The sequence below is a fragment of the Ambystoma mexicanum genome, chromosome 1p (genome assembly GCF_040938575.1).
Source record: "Ambystoma mexicanum isolate Mex_15411 chromosome 1p, UKY_AmexF1_1, whole genome shotgun sequence".
Taxonomy (NCBI): Eukaryota; Metazoa; Chordata; class Amphibia; order Caudata; family Ambystomatidae; genus Ambystoma; species Ambystoma mexicanum.
In genome coordinates this window covers 452,744,020-452,756,156 of record NC_090921.1, presented here as the reverse complement: position 1 = coordinate 452,756,156, position 12,137 = coordinate 452,744,020, and the positions used below count along the sequence as shown (strand labels likewise).

The window sequence follows — 12,137 nt, the reverse complement described above, 5'->3', positions numbered from 1 at the left end:
CCAGCAATCACAACAGCTTAAGTGATATAGATGGAGCGACAAAACAACCAATGCAGTGGGGCAGATTAGGAGGCAGGTGTCTGCATTGGGCCAACGATGCTAAATCTGTTTTAATTTCACAGGAATCAAGTTCAAAGGAGGCAGAGAGAGACGTGAATGGAAGTCAAGGGCATGCTGTGTCGACAACAGCAAGCCCGCGTCGCCCGATGGCGGTAATCCCCATTGTTTCACGCATAAAAGACATTCGAATATCCTTACTGGAGAGGCCTCATTGACAATCATCCCTTATTTTAGGCTGCTCACAAACTCCCTGGGATGAAGCGTCTCGTTTTCAATTGGATTCGAGGTTCATTGATGCAGCCATTGTCCGACGAGGCAGAGTCCCTAAAAAGGACCCGAGCCAGGGCAGCTGGTGGCTCAGTAAGCTCAACAATCAGCCGCTCGGCAGACCGCCCTAGACAATAGAGCCAGAAAGCGACCTTTGGGCACAGATCAAGACAGCATCAGCCAAGTTCTCGCCATGGGTTTACCTTCTGCATTAACACCCCGCTAGATGTGCATTCTTGCTTAAGAGTCAGGGGGCAGTAGAACACGGCCCGTGGCCAGGCCTTTACGCATTCTCGGCAGTAAATAACATGTTCATCTAATGTGAACGGGATTAGTCTCTCCATCAAAGTAACCAGTTAAATATGACATCATTCCTAACAGTCGCGACAAAATGCAACAAATGTTCTCAAGACCACACCTATCCAGTCAAAATACCCCAATTTGTCGCTCGGCAGACCAATACTTAGTTTTACAAAATAAGCCAAAAGCGCCCCTTAAACCATCTGATATTGAGGATAAAGATTAAAATGGGCAAAGCTGTAAACTGGCTCCATTTAAGTAATGTGTCCACCCTGAGCAAAAAGAGGGTCCTGCTCCCCTCCAATGACTGGGTCCATATTTATTACTTTTAGGAACAGTGTGGTTCCCATCTCCTAGTGACATCTTAAATGGTTCCATGTTGTTTTGTTGACAAATTTGAAAATGGTAAATTTGGCCGACCTAAATTCGGTTATTGCATTGTGTTTTTAACGAGCATCTACCCATACCCCTCTTCCATCCACTCTCTTCTCCCCCTTCCACAACTCTCTCACACCCCCAATCGCTGATCTATATTTATTTTAATCCCACAGCAAACTGTAGGTCGACCATATCAACGAAACCACCATTTACAACCTGAAACACATATTCAGAGTTGCCTTGTCCTATAACCTGCCCTGGCCGTGGCCTGCCTACCTACCTACCTACGCATTATGACAAAGGGGCATACATACAGCAGCGTGTGCACGGATATAGAGGATTACATATCCGGGTGCAAAGATTCCAGCAAAAAGACAGCCATAGAAAAAATCACTCGCCACCTCAATTCTATACATACAGAAAGCACAGGATTTCTTACTCGCCAAGAGGCAAATATCACTAGCCAGTGGCAAGTGGAGAGTACACAGGTTGCAACCTGACATATCTACGCTGTATATTCGATGCCTGCACTTCTCGAAGGCTGCATAGCGTACATTTCTGAATGCAAGAAGCTGCATGATCACATGTATAATATTGAATGCATGCGATGTATTTAATTGCCTCCAGACAGCGTCTTCTATGCCTGCATGCGGCCGATTACAGTAATGCTTAACAGCAGTAACCCAGAGAACCCTCTACGCTTATACCCACCAATTGGTCCAGGCAAGCCGAACGGTTGCTCCCTCTCCCCGATTCAACAATATCCTATTATTCCTCTCTTGTCGTCCCCATCCCCCTCCTTTGTGTCCCAAGTTTGTACATTCCCTGCTGCTACCACTGATCTGCCAGCTGCCACAGCGAGTCTGTCCCCCTCTGCCCCCCTTTTCCGACACGGCTATTACCTCCGAGCCAGGAGAGAGAATCACAGCAACAGCCCGAACAGCTCCCCTGCCAGCCAGTCACTCCCACTGCGTGTCTACTAGGCCGAAAAATAGCATAACACAGTGCCACCTCTAGCTCCCCGCCCGTCTGCTAGGCCGAAAAATAGTAGAACACAGAAAGTGCCCTGCGTGAATGCCGAGAATGAAACACAGAAGACCACAAGACCGCCTGTAGCTCCCCGTGCACCTTCTAGAGTGAAAAATAGCACAAGAAAAGACCGCCAGTAGCTCCCCATGCACCTTCTAGAGTGAAAAATAGCACAAGACAAGACCGCCAGTAGCTCCCCGTGCACCTTCTAGGGTGAAAAATAGTAGCACACAAGACCGCCAGTAGCTCCCCGTGCACCTTCTAGGGTGAAAAATAGCACAAGACAAGACCGCCAGTAGCTCCACGTGCACCTTCTAGGGTGAAAAATAGCACAAGACAAGACCGCCAGTAGCTCCCCGTGCACATTCTAGGGTGAAAAATAGCACAAGACAAGACCGCCAGTAGCTCCCCGTGCACCTTCTAGGATGAAAAATAGCACAAGACAAGACCGCCAGTAGCTCCCCGTGCACCTTCTAGGGTGAAAAATAGCACAAGACAAGACCGCCAGTAGCTCCCAGTGCACCTTCTAGGGTGGAAAATAGCACAAGACAAGACCGCCAGTAGCTAAAAATAGTAGAACACAGAACTGCCACTAGGCTCTCTGTGCATCTGCTAGGCCAAAAGAGAGTAGAACAAAAGACCGCCACAAAAAGACTGTCACTTCCTCTGAGCGTTGCTCGAGGCACCGCTGTTGTGTGCCTACTGGGCCGGAAAAGCATACCACAATGTCACTACTAGCACTTTGCATGGCTTATTAGGCCAGAACACACACATGCTACGATGACATAACTAGCTCCTTGTGCATCTGCTAGGCCCCAAATAAAATAACCCAAAACTGCCCATTAGGATCCCGTTTGTTCAGTTCGATCTGCAAGGCACTTACTAAACGCACCTGCTCTCTCTCGCACATGTGCCAAGTCACAATGCTTCCACTAGATCCCTGTTGGTTTTTAATGCCATAACATAATTTAAAATCCTGTATTTAGATCTCCACAGGTGTACTAGGCAGAACAATAGCATATAGTACAATGGCACCACAAGATCCTTGCAATTCTGCTAGGCACAATGCCATCATGCCACAATACTGCCAAGAACCCCACGTGTGTCAGCTAGTCTATGCTGCCACCATCTATAACGTCTGCTGGCGTTAGCAACCTTTGCATAGCTATAATGACAAATAATGATGTACCCCAATAAATACCCCACTGTCACTACAGATTCCTTGCGCACATGGTATACCACAATGCCATCACATGTCTGCTAGGCTGAAAAAGGCCATAACATCACCACCACACCAGCACTGACTGCCAACAAAGTGGCTAGTCTGGAGCATTGACTATCACAATACCACTGCTCGATCCCATCAAATGCCTGCTAAATTGGAAAATAATACACTAGGCACCCGGTCTAGCTCCCCCTGCATGCCATAGGTAAAAGAACAGTGTAATGCAGGGGTTTGCCACCTGCCGCTTTCCAGATGTTTTAGACTACAACACCCATTGACTGTGCTGGCTAGGGCTGGTGGGAAGTGCAGTCCAAAACCTCAGGAGGGCCAAAGGCTGCAGAGTGGGGTGACCAGATTTTGAAAATAAAAAACTGGGACAGGCCACTGACATAGAAGTAGGACTACAGCTTCAGAGGTGAAACTGTAGTCCTACTTCTATGTGGGTGGCCTGTCCAGTGTCATGGTGCAGCAAAAGAACTCTTATTGGGACCTGGAAGAAGGTTCGAGGTATGTGGGAGGGGGTGAAAATCGAGTGAGGAGAGCGCCCAGAGTCCCGGACCAAACCGATGGAAAAATCATGATATCCGGCCAAAAACTGGGATGGTATCCAGCAGGTCCCCAAATCCCAGGACAGGGTTTTTAAACTTAAAGAAGTCTCAGGCCCCCGGGACAGAGGTGCAAATAACCAGACAGTGCCTGCAAAACCGGGACATCTGGTCACACTATTGCAGAGCACCGGTGTAATTCAATGCCACCACTAGTCCCCAATTCATGTGGTAGGCCAAAAAAAAAAAAAAAAACACCAAAGCCACTAGATTGGTCTATGTAATAGCATAACTAAAATACCGCCATCAGCTCTCTTCATATCTGCCCGGCTAGAAACTGTACCACAAAGATGCCTTTATCTCCCTTTGCTTGTCTTCTAAGCCGAAGAATTTTTAACAATGCCACTATTATATCCCGGGGTCTCTCATAACTAAAAACAGTATATATTAATTACGTCCAGGTCAGTGAAAAGCATGGGCAGGGAGGAACAAGAGGATAAAGATGCAGTGTCCTCCTCCTCATCGCCTTACACAGACCCCCAGGGACCGAGCATCAATTGGCACATACCACATTCCAGGGGTCCCCACCCCGCCGGAATTCTACTTGAGTGGCGCACCAGCATCCCAAGTGGGAGTTCCGGATAAAGAGCGACATGTTCTTCATAGCGACGCGTGACATGGACGAAGTGAGTAAAAAAAGTCGATGTTACTATTTTTCACAGGAGCGGCTCTACATAAAATATTTAAAAACCCATCCGCTGGTGGTGGATCCCATAACACGCTGAATCAAGTTTTAAAGGGTTACTTCAGGCTAATAGTAAATAGCGATTATGAACGTTTTCAATTGAATCAAGCAAGCAAGTCAAGATGCCCAGGAGTCCTTGGATGCCCTTCACGAATGTATGCGTCAGCTGGCCAGGCCATGCACCCTGGCACTACCACACAAAGAGGATTAAATAAAAGAGCAAGTAACAGTGCTGCTTCTCGACCCTACCATCACACCAGATCTTTGGGGAAACCGGCATCTCCTTGCAACCCATTTTAAAACTGGGAAGGCCCCATGAACTGGCTGCCGCGCCCACTCTCGACATGGAAGAGGCAAGAAGTTGATTCAGATCAAAGTGAAAGCTCTCAGGGATTGCCCGATGTCTTCGACTTAGTACTGCACGTCGAGCATCCAGAAGATGCGACAGGCCAAGGTTGCTGCCCTTACCAGAGAAGACGCCATGGAAGTGGCTGCTCTTGCGAAAGAGGATGACACAGAGGGCATTTTCTTCAGCTCAGGAAGCTGTCGGGAACATCATCCTCCAGCCCAAAAAAGCTCTGGTCTGCAAGGACACCAGGGCTTTGGTAGCGCAATTGCATTGCCTCACTGTGCACCCTCAGCTGGTCAACTCCAAGGTACGGTCCTCACATATGGTGGATCACAGCCACTGACCCCAGAAGGAGCTTTCCCGATCATGAAGAAACACCAGCCATCTTCGAAGTCATGCTGAGCTCGGTGCACGGCAGGATGCTAAATTGTGACATGGTGGAAGAACTAGGACGGCTGCATTGTGCATGCATCAAGAAGCTGTGCATGCCAAGTTCAAACCTATTCTACCAGAATACTCCCGCTAGCTGCCAGTCTTGTCGGCTGGACCAAAAAAAGAACATAACGAAATGCCCTCACACAACTGGCAGCAGAGAAGCCCAAAAGCCTAGAATTCGACAATTTGTGCCACGTGCAGGCCATGGGAAGGCCAAGAATTCATGTGAGCGCGCCCGGCAGCCCAAAAGGAAAACAATGCTTATTTAGGAAGCATGCAAACCTGCGACTACCAGGAGGGCTCTTCATCTGGTGAAAGCAAGCACAGTCATCTGATTTTTTTTTGTTGGTGCGGTGCAAACTGTAGACGTCCTGAACCGGCCAGCGACGGCACAGTCACACCAGCTGGGAAATATTGCTGTACTCCTTCACAGGAATCCAACCCCATTTGTATTTAATGTGAAGAGGGCTTCATAAAAGCAGGAAGGCAAGCGCACATACTATTTTTTTTTAAATATAAAAGAGGATATGTGTTCTTATGGGGATCTGAAAAGGTGGATTAGACATTTTCAGATGAGTTAGCCCAATCAATCAACAGGCGCAATCCTCTTTCAAGGAAATCGGACACAGTTCACCGACACCTGCGATTAGTAACTGCATGCGAATCCAGATCTGCATGCGAATCCAGAGCGCACAACTAGTTACCAATAAAAGTACCTATGCCTCTCAATACTGGCTCTGAGAGCCAGAATCCAGGTCACCCAGAATGTTGTTCCATGCGCGAAGATGGGTCGAACAATGCGTAGAATAATTAATTTGTCCTCAGCCGCTCTGTGCTTATGAATAGGTGTGAGTCACTGCGGCATGAGTGGCCGGACTGAAGATAACGAAGAAAGAAGCGGAATAGAAAAGGGAGGGTGAACATCAAGAGGAAAGGTTGGGAAGACTCTTGGACCAGTATGTGATATATCCCAGATGTGGGCACACCGTGCACCCAGTGCAAGAAAGAGAAGGTGTTGCGTGAGGTAGACGCAGACTGGACTATGGGGGTCTTTAGAGGGTTCCCAGTAGGCTGGTTCATTGAAGTCTACCTTCACCCTGGTGTCCATTCTGCATCTCCAACTTGGTGCCCTCAGCCCCAATACAGATTCAGGGATGCTGCCTTCAGCAAGTGAAGTAAGTGCGAATTGGTTGGTGTCTGTGGGAGCGGTAGCTTAGATGTTTGGTAATGGGTATGCCAGTCTGAGCCCATGCTTCCAACGGGCGCCCACCTCCGGTGAAAAACCACACGCTCCTGAATGGCAAACAATGCACTGGATGGTCAGATGCAAGAAAATGCACAAACTGGTAGGATACTCACGGGAAGTTTCAAAAACACAAGCTGAACGCAAGATCTTCCCTGCGTCAACCTTAGAACCACAAAACACAAAATGGAGAAATGCAATGAAGTCTTTAGTAATATCCAAGGGCTGACTGCTACCGCCATGCTGGGGAGGGACCGAAGGGCAGAGCAGGTTTCTGCCAAGCAGATTTGGTGCCACTTCCTGCGCAGATTCTCCTCGCGGGATGGTAGCAGATCCTCCTCGCGGGATTTGGTGCTCTATCTAATGCTTCCTACGACCGCACAAATCAATTTTAATTTGCAGAAGGTGTGCAGAAGTAGAACCATGAATGATGCCTTATATTTTTATATATTATATTGTATATTGTAAATAACTGGGATTTGAGTAATCAGCACGTCCGAGTGTTGAAGGGCATTCTTGTCCTGTCCACCTATCAGATGGAAACAAAGCATTTAAGGAACATCTAGAACGCTCATTCACTCCGCAATGGGTATAGGGGAACGTATGGTAGTCAAAGGGGGGCCCCGGGGGGAATGCGAAGCCTTTTCCCCCGGGGAGGCGTTTGGCGCTGCACACGGCCAGCGAGTGGCCGTGGGGGGCAGAGCACCTCCCCGGGTTATTTAAGGGTCCAGGGAAGGTTCAGGAGGCAGGCGACGGCGGGAGGCAGGAGATTGTCAGTCCTGTCGCCTGCTCTCAAGCCTTCCCTGAGTAGCTGGGCCTTCGGTGCTGCAGGGTAGCGTAGGTGAGATGGATAGTGTTTAGCAGTTGCGTGAGGTTAGTTATAGTTAGTAAACTTTCCAATTGCATAATTTGTTGCTATAGCCAGGGGGTACCGTAGATAAGGTACCCCCTCTTACTTGATCAGGCTCCGGTTCCAGTGGGTCCGTGTGCAGGCGTAGGGTTTTTTTCCTTTAAGTCACGGCATTCTGACACCGCATTTTTCGTCCAGTGCTGCGGGTGAAGTACGGTGCAGGGGAACACGGTTCGGCAGGGAGAGAGGGCGGGTTTAGCGGGCAGTTGGGTTCTGTGCCTCTCGCCCACGGGTTGTTGCACGGGTTATTAGGTGGGGAACGCCTGGTCCCCGTTGTTCGGCTGGGGGAGGGGAATTCTGTGCGCGGTAGCCTTCGCGTGACAGAGGGGGCAGTGTGCTCCCATTTAAAGGGGCCGTGTTAATTTAGTTTCTTTAGGTGCGGTGTTGCTTACACGCCGCCAGGGGGCAGTGTGACACGGACGCATCTCGGCCCCTGTGCTAGTTGGACTTTTGGTTGTTGGGGCTTTCTTTTGCTTGTGGCACTTTATTGCCAGGGCAGGGGGTTGCAGGGTCTAGGGCAGTATTTTAGGGGGTAATAGAGGTGTGTGTATATATATATATATATATATATATATATATATGGGATACATTACTCACCGTAATCGTATTTCTGATGCTTGTATCTGCTTAGATTCACATGCTGTGCATAGGCCGACATCTAGTGGAAGCTGCGGAGTATTACTGTTTGTTTTTCGAAACTCGAAAATGGGCGTCGACACAGGCGTGCCAGTAATACTATCCCTAGTGTGACGTCCACTGTACCCAAGATCCCTCACGCGTCTGGGATCCTCAGATTGTATTTTTTCTGACATGAGGAAGCATGAGGAGTAGCGTGAGTACAGATAATCCAAGCAGATAGACAGAAAGGTAAGACTACAAGCAATCATGCGCCTTCTCTCGGAGGGGAGGAAGGGTGGGTCGCATGTGAATCTAAGCAGATACAAGCATCAGAAATACGATTACGGTGAGTAATGTATCCCTTCTGAGGCTTGTGGAATCTGCTTAGATCACATGCTGTGCATAGATTAGCGAGCAGTACCCGAAGAAGGAGGTGGGATGTGAGAAGGGTCATGAGCAAACAGGTGTCTTAGAACCGCTTGTCCCACTTGTGTATCTGTCTTTGAATGAGTGTCAATGCAGTAATGCTGAGTAAAAGTGTGAATGGAGCTCCAAGTAGCTGCTTTGCAAATGGTGTCGAGGGGAACATTTGCAATGAAAGCCAGAGTGGCACCAATGCCTCTAGTAGAATGGGCCCTTGGCGTAAAAGGCAGAGTTCTTTCAGAAAGAGAGTAACACAGCTGTATACAGTTGATAATCCACTTCGAGATCGCGCCTTTAGAGACGCGATCCCCCTCTCTGCCTGTAGCTACGGAGACAAACAGTTGATCTGTTTTTCTTAGCGGTCTGGTCTTATTTACATAGTGGAGGACCGCCCTACGCACATCAAGGGTGTGTAGTTTCACCTCAGCCGAGCTCTGCGGGTTCTGGAAGAAAGCCGGAAGCTCGATGGACTGGTTTACATGGAATTTAGATATAACTTTAGGTGAGAACCTAGGGTGTGTGCGTAAAACCAGTTTGTCTTTGTGGATAATAAAGAAAGGATCTTGCACTGACAGAGCCTGAATTTCACTGACCCTTCTTATGGAGGTAATGGCTACTAAGAAGGCAGTTTGGTAAGTCAGGTGTTTGAGACTACTTTTATGCATGGGTTCGAAAGGGGGCCCCCATGAGCTTAGCTAGCACCACATTGAGGTCCCATCCTGGCGGTGGGTTCGAAATAGGAGGGTGAAGTCTCTTTACTCCTTCCATAAAGGCTTTAACTACTGGTACTTTCCACCACGATACCTTGTTATGGGATGTGGTGTAAGCCGAGAGGGCTGCCAGGTGTACTTTCAGAGAGTTAAAAACCAACCCTGCATCCAGCAGGTGGAGCATGTATGTTACCACGTTGGAAGGAGTGCAATCAACAGGGTTGATTTGTTTATTCTGGCACCAAATAACGAATCTTTTCCACTTGTCAAAGTAACAGTGCCTTGTGTTTGGTTTCCTGGATTCTTTTAGGATGTCCATACACCTCTGTGGTAAATTGAGATGGCCAAACTCTATGACCTCAGGAGCCATGCTGCTAGGTTCATTGAGTTGGGTTCCTGGTGCACTGTTAGACCTTGTTGCTGGGACAGTAGATTGTACCAGGCTGGGAGTTTGATGGGCTCGCACAGCGCCATCCTGCGTAGGTGTGGAAACCATGGTTGTCTCGCCCACATGGGAGCAACTAGGATGAGCGTCATTGATTCCTTGTTCATCTTGTACACCACCTTTCTGATGAGAGGGGTTGGTGGAAAAGCGTACGCAAACATCCCTGACCAGTTCATCCACAGGGCGTTCCCCTGGGAGTCTGGCTGGGGGAACCTGGATGCAAATCCTGGGCATTGTTTGTTTTCGCTTGTGGCGAATAGGTCTATAGTGGGGAAACCCCACTGAGAGAAGAGATCTTCTACGATATCTCTGTGAAGGACCCATTCGTGTTCTTTTGGGAGGGAGTCTCTGCTTAGGGCATCCGCTAGGGAATTGAGCTCCCCTGGAACATGTTGTGATGACAGGAAGATGTTCCGTCTGAGTGCCCATATCCAGATTTTCTGGGCAAGCTTGGACAGATTTGGCGAACGAGTCCCTCCTTGTTTGTTCAGATAGAACATGGCTGTCGTGCTGTCCGTCTGGATCTGCACCGACAAGTTTAGCAGATGGGGCTCGAACGCCCGAAGCGCTCGGAATACTGCCAGAAGCTCTAGCAGGTTGATGTGGTTCTTGGCTACTGAGTGAGACCAGAGACCCTGAGCTGTGTGGTGGAGATGGTGAGCTCCCCACCCAGTCAGGCATGCATCTGTAGTCACCACTGCTTGTACTTCGGGATCGTAAAAGGGTTTTCCCCTTGCGAGATTCTCTCTTGTCCACCAGTGTAAGCTCTGTACGAGTGTTGGCGAAACGACCACTAGATCGTCCCACTGACCACTTGCCTGAGACCACTGTTTCGCCAACCATTCCTGCATGGGACGCATGCGCAGACGCGCGTGGGGGACCAGGTAAATGCATGACGCCATCATGCCCAGTAACCGCATTGCTTTGCGTACCGTTATTTGTTGACCTGACTGATAATGTGGAATTTGCAGTAGTATATTCCGAATTCTCTCTTCCGAAGGGAAGGTCAACCCTTTCTGAGTATCTAGGATTGCTCCTAGGAACTGTTTTGAGGTGCTTGGCACCAGACTTGACTTCTTCTCGTTGATAGAGAAGCCTAATTCGTGGAGGAGGTCGATAGTCCTCTGAATGTTTGACCTGCAAATTCCTGGGGTTTCCCCCGTTATGAGCCAGTCGTCCAGATAAGGGTACACTGGGATTGCCTCCCTGCGTAGGTGTGCAGCTGCCACCGCCAGTACCTTGGTGAATACCCTTGGTGCTGAAGCTATCCCGAAGGGCAGTACCTTGAATTGGTAGTGGCGACTGTCCACCTTGAAGCGCAAGTACTTTCTGTGCGCTGGGAGCATGGAAATATGAAAATAAGCATCTTTCATATCCAAGGTTGCCATGTAATCCCCCTTTTTTAGGAGGGGGATTACCTCTTGTAGCGTGGTCATACGGAATTTTTGGGGCTTGACATACTTGTTGGCAGGCCGTAAGTCCAATACTGGGCGCATTGTCAAATCTTTCTTTGGCACAAGGAAGTAAGTTGAATAGATACCCTTGTTTACCTGGTGTCCTGGGACGAGTTCTATCGCGTCCTTTTCTAGCAGAATGGCGATCTCCTCTAGAAGGATCTTCTGATGTTCTAAGGAGTGTATTCTTTGTCGTGGAGGGTGGTTCCGGGGACGCTGCAGTAATTCTATACAGTATCCTGCGGACACTGTTGACAGCACCCATCTGTCTGAGGTGATCCCTTCCCAAGCCTGGGTGAAGTTGGAAATGCGTCCCCCTACTGGGGTTGCGTGAGAAGGGACCCTGAACTGAGCGTCACTGCTTTGGCGGAGGCGTGCCACCTCCCTTGTTGGGGCTGCCTCTGCCTCTTCCACGACCTCTCTTGTTACCTTTACTGTAACTTTGGGTAGACTGCTGGTTGTTGTTCCATTGTGTACCCTGTCCTTGGGCATAGTTGCCTCTTTGTGAATTTTGGCCGCGTGGGCGACGAAAATTACTGTTCCCCCTCTGGTTCGGGGGTTTGTTGGTAAGCTGGCCAAGGGATTTGAGAGTCTCGAACTCGTCCTTGGCATTTTTAAGTGCGTCTTCGACCGCTTTCCCAAACAATAGATCGGGTTCCACCGGCTTGTCTATTAATGACGCCTGTGTTTCTGTCTTGAACCCCGACTGCCGCAACCACGCATGTCTCTTGATAACAGTACCTTCTGCTATCAATCTTCCTGCGTTGTCTGCAGCGTCGAAAGTTGCTTTTAAAATGCAACCAGACACGGCTCTCCCTTCTGCCGAGATCCGAGCCAACTGGCCCTTTAACGGTTCAGGAGCAGAGGCTATGAGCGCCGCGACCTCTTCCCATTGATGGCAGTTGTAACTTGCCAACAGGGTGGTGGAGTTAGCAATCCTTGCTTGGTAGGCGGACGTTGAGGCTACCTTCCTGCCAAACCCGTACAGTCTTTTGCTCTCC

General features: G+C 49.1%; 1 protein-coding gene across 5 annotated transcripts in view; it reads right to left on the bottom strand.

The window, feature by feature from the left end:
* The window catches only part of LOC138572668 (single-stranded DNA-binding protein 3-like), a 1,217,622-nt gene that overhangs the window by 819,655 nt on the left and 385,830 nt on the right, over positions 1 to 12,137 (bottom strand). For 2 of the 5 annotated variants that reach the window (XM_069649278.1, XM_069649280.1), the window contains exon 1: positions 1,908 to 1,962. The exons of the other annotated variants lie outside the window; for them this stretch is intronic. The gene's annotated coding sequence lies outside the window, so the exon portion shown is untranslated. Of the gene's footprint in view, positions 1 to 1,907; positions 1,963 to 12,137 lie in introns of those variants that run through there. 5 annotated transcript variants of the gene reach the window in all.